Below are 5,066 nucleotides of genomic sequence, written 5' to 3' on the forward strand. Positions count from 1 at the left end.
ACCCTCCGGCCTGGGCGACAGAGTGAGACTCCAACTCAAAAAAAAAGAATTGCCCTTCTCCAGCTTCTAGTGTCTTCCTTTAGGCAGTTCCTCAGGCCTGTTATTCATCATGACTGGGGCTTTTCCTACAGAGCCCCAAGCTGTCCAGCCAGCAGCTGTAAGAAAGGCATTGAGTATTTGGTGACCACATTGTCCTTTCTGGAACTGAAGCTCATGTCAGGTCTGTTGAGCCCTGGAAGTCCTGTTTGGTCTAAGACTGAACTTTGATTAACCCTTGACTCCAGCATTTTTCTTCTTTTAAATAGCTGATGCACTGCCAGTGGGTCTTCGTTGTTGTCCTCTCTGTTCTGTGTCTTTGGTTCAGAAATACTCTTCTGCTTTTTGGGGTTTTTTTTGGACTAGCTCATTGGTCCTGTGTTGTTAGATGTTGGGTGTTTTGCAGTCTTTAGTTCTTAGACCCGTCCAGGAAAGTTTGAGGAAGAGCATGTATCATTTTCACATTTGTTTTATCAGTTCTGGGGCTTGAACCTTATCAAAGTCCTCATGGGTTGTCTCTAGGTCCCTGATGTACAGATTAGATCTCATCAATAAAAAGGGTGGGGGAAAAAGACAAGGTGAGTCTGTTTTCTTGGACGTTAGAAAAGCCCAAAGCCAGATTCATAGATGAGTGCAAATAGATGCAAATCTATTACTACCTACATCTGTGTGTATACTTGTTGTTAGATACAGAAAAAGAGAAGGGTAGGTAGGCTTGTTTATTTTGTTAACTACATGGTTAGGAGACAGTATGAGCTTTAGAGTCAGGATTGGGTTTGAATCCAACTCCACCAGTAACTTTGAGCGGAAGGAAAAAAAATCACATATCCTCCCTAAGTTCTGTTTTATTTATTTTATTTTCTGTAAGAATGAGACAGTAGTAGCTTTAATCAGAGTGCGCATGAAAAGTTTATTCAGTGCCAGACAGATAATTGCCTATAACAGGATGTGATCAGCACAAGTAACAGAAAATGAGCATGTGGCTTAAGTAATGAGAATGTTTAGCTCACATAGCAATAAGTCCAGAGATAGATGGTTCCAGAGTTGGGTGGCAGCCAGATGTCACCAAGATTTTCTTGGAGCCATTTGCTCTGCCATTCTCATTGTTACAGAGTGGCCACTACTGCTCTGAGCAACACTCTTCAAATGAGTATCCACAGCCAGAGTGGCCAGCAATACAGGAGCGTTCTCCCTGTTCTGCTCTCGTCAGGAAGGAAGATACCTCCACAGCCCCAGCAGCCTTGTCCCTGTCTCTCTTATAGAGCTGGGACACATGCCCACTCTTGGACCAGGCACTGGGAAAGGGGGATGGGTAAACCAGTGTAGCCCTGGCACTGGGCACACTCTTGCCTGTGAGATGAGGTTTAATTAGGAAGGAAGCTGGAGTGGCAGGTGGGTAGGTGCTCCATAGTTGATACTGTGTTCAAAAAATACTGTATTGTAGTAAAATTATAAACTGTCTGAGACTGGGCATGATGGCCCACCTGTAATCTCAGTACTTAGGGAGTCCAAGGCAGGAGGATCACTTGAGCCCAGGAGTCTGAGACCAACTTGGGCAAAAAAGTGAGACCCTGTCTCAACAGCAACAAAAAAACATTCAGCTGGGTGTGGTGACACATACCTATGGTCCCAGGGTCTCAGAGGCTAAGGTGGGAAGATCCCTTAAGCCCAGTTTGAGGCTGCAGTGAGCTATGATGGCCCCACTGCCTGGGTGACAGAGTGAAACTCTGTCTCAAAAATAAATAAATAAAATAGAGTAATAAAGTATAATTTTAAAAAACGTTCAACCACCTTTTATCTTATAAATAAACTGTAACATTTTGTTTATTCTTAAGATTTTCGTGTATATTATTTCAGCCTCCAAAATTTTGTATATTGTATTTAGTGATATGAATTATGTGGTTTTATCATGTACTCTATCTCACTCAAAAATATATGCAGTTCTTCCATATGAATGGACATGTTATGTTTCAGGTATTTCTCAGCTATCTGAAAGAGTTAAAGATAGCGTCTTTTAATATCCTCGAACCTACCCGCGAGGTCTGGCTGAATTGAACATTCAGCACTAGGCTCTTTAAAGGAAAAGCGGTTCATTTCTTGGGCATGGCACATGGTGGAAGAGTGGCACCCACAGCCTGTTCTTCCAGTGCTCCAACCTGGAATACTTCTACATGGATACTTCTACAGTCGGGGTGTTTCTCTCTTAAGATGGCTGTGACTAGTGACAGATGTCATATCAACAGCTCCTCCTAGACTATGTTTCGGACACACAGGTCCCCACCAAAGTTCTGATGGAAAGTGCGGGCTGGAGGGGAGTCAGGACTTGGGTGTCATCTGAGGGAAAGGACATAGAATGCAGCTCTAGTAGCCCTCTGCATGACCAGTTTTTGCCTCTGCTCTTCTGAAACACTTCTGTTGATGCGATCACCGGTCTGTCTCCCCAATAACTGAGTCAGAAGTTGAACTTTTCTGTTGGCTCATCTACAGTTAAGACCTAGGCAGAAAAAAATGTAGTCTTGGTTGTCACTGGACTGTAGACTGTCTTGTGTATTTTCCAGGGTTCAGTGGAAAACCAGAAACCATTCTTGGTATTCCGAGCAGAAAGATTTAATACAGGAAGATAAGTGTTTATAAACTCTGGGGAGCTGGAGAAATGAGTCACAGGTTGAGCCTCCAGGAATCAGAATTTTAGAATTGATCCACCAGGGGAGCCCTGATCTCTGCCAGTGAGGAAGGTGGAGAATCGGGAGCTCTCCTGAGTTCCAGAACACACTGCCAAACTGCAGTCCAGGGATGAGGAAATCTCACAACCTCGGCTGCCTCTGGAGAAACACATAGCTATGGGTAAGCCCTGGCATACCTGAAGAAAGAGTGCCTACTGTGTGCTGGTGCAGTTGTAGGAGTTCAGAATGCACCAGGACAGTCTGTGTCCTGGTGGCACTTGTTTTCTACTGAGGGAGACAGACAATAAATAAGTTATATAGTATGTTAGTGACAAATGTTGGGAAACTTATAAAAGGGAGTGGGAAGGGGATTCTGGGTGGTGGGGACATGTTGTGGTAAGTAGGGCAGGCCTTATGGAGAAGGTGTTTGAGGTAGTAAATGTGTGGGATCAGAAGGCACTGGGGGAGGAAGAGTGAGGTAGCTGGCTGGAGCTGAGGGAGTGATGGGGAGAGGCCCATCCTACGGGGCTTTTAGGACTTTGGCTTTACTCCTAAGTGAACGGGTGAAGTATGACAGGCATTCCTGAAGTGTTCAAGGCTCACTGGCTATGGCATTGAGGTGAGGGGAGAAGCAGGACTGAGACACTCACCAGGCAGTACATGACAGTGGTTCTGCCCAGGCTGCTGACTGGAGGTGCTGGGAATTGGTGGGGTTCTAGATGCTGACTTGGAGGGTTGAGCCAGTGTGATCTGCTGATGGATCAGATGTGGGATGTGAGAAAGAGGAAGGAATCAAGCTTGCCCCCACAGCTCTGGCAGTAGCCAGATTGAGGAAGATCAACTGTAGAAGCTCATTCACTTCCAGAACCCTAGAACGAGGGATTTGGGGAAGTGTGAGGATTTCGCTTCTGGCCCCACAGTCCAGGCGGGGTGGGTGGTGAGTACAGCCCAGTCACATCCACCACGGTAGGCATGGCTGAGACCATGTCCTGCTGTCAGCACAAAGTTCTCTCTGATTTCATTCCCTCAAAAAGTATATTCCAAATGAGAACTTTAGACCCAACCTAAACAGAGTGACTCTCAAACCTTTCCCCAGGACAAGATGATGACAAAAATTCTATTGGAAATGTCTTTTACAGTGCACAACTCAGTCTCAATGGTTAGATAAGTATCCCTCTTTGGACTATGAAATTCACCCAAGTGATCCCCCATGTCTGGGACGTTTAGTTTTTTCCAGGTTTTCGCCATTTTAGAAAATGATGTGAAAAGGTTTGAGAGTCACAGTCTGGTTAGTTTACGTTGGGTCTAAAGTTTTGTTTTGGGATATACTTTTTTTGAGGGAATGAAATCAGAGAGAACATTGTGCTGACAGCGGGATGTGGTCTCAGCCACATCTACCATGGTGGATGTGACTGGATTGTACTCACCACCCACTCCGACTACAGGGGCCAGAATTTAAGTCTGGTTAAATTGTTGCTGGTCCCCTCAATTATTTCCTTAAGACTTTGTTTTAAATGATCTTGCTGAGTCCAATTCTATGACATTTTTAAGGCTTTTGATAGATGTTGCTCTCCAGAATGTCTGCAACTATTCACATGTCCATCAGCAGTGCATTTGTAAAGTTGTGTGCAATTAAGGCTCTGTTTTTAAACTATACAAATGTAACACACTGCTCAGTAGGAGATCAGGCCTGTAATTAACTGACCCTCTGGATAGACACCTCTCTTCAAGGGCTGTAAGAGTTAAGAACACAGCTCCCATGGGTGAGTCCTGTGCTTTCCAAAAGTCAGTTGTGCTTTTCTCAAGCTTATTTTTGCCAGTTGTGTTCCTTATTGTGATTATGTAATTTAACTACACAGTGTGTAAACTATTAAAATATGAGGGCAAAAAGAAAGCTATTTCTGTTGAAAATATTATAACTACATAATTTTTTATTAAATATTATATAAGCTGATGAAACGTGTGTTAAAGAAATTTCTTACTTCCATGGAAACTAAGGTATATGCTTTGAAAAGACTCAATAAGACAAGTCACTAATAAATACTGTTGAATTAAGTTTAGGCAAGATACATGTAAAGATGGGGGGAAATTAAGCATCCAGAATAATTCCACACTCAGATTGCTTCATAAGTTCTTCAATGCGTTGACATCTCACTCCACTTTTAGAGAAACTAAAACTGGTGATCTTTGCAGTGCATTGTGGGTATATGTTGTTTCCATGGAATGCCAAGCAGCAGACCCATACCCAATGAAAAGGTCTGGTCCCTGCACCAACAGATGTTCATATATATGTATTAAGATGGGTTTAAGATGTTTCTTTTGTTCAAAGACTTTCCCAAAATATCAGCTAAGATTTTTTTAGCTGTG

Source organism: Carlito syrichta, unplaced genomic scaffold (assembly GCF_000164805.1).
Source record: "Carlito syrichta isolate Samal-C Ts95f unplaced genomic scaffold, Tarsius_syrichta-2.0.1 Scaffold306946, whole genome shotgun sequence".
NCBI lineage: Eukaryota > Metazoa > Chordata > Mammalia > Primates > Tarsiidae > Carlito > Carlito syrichta.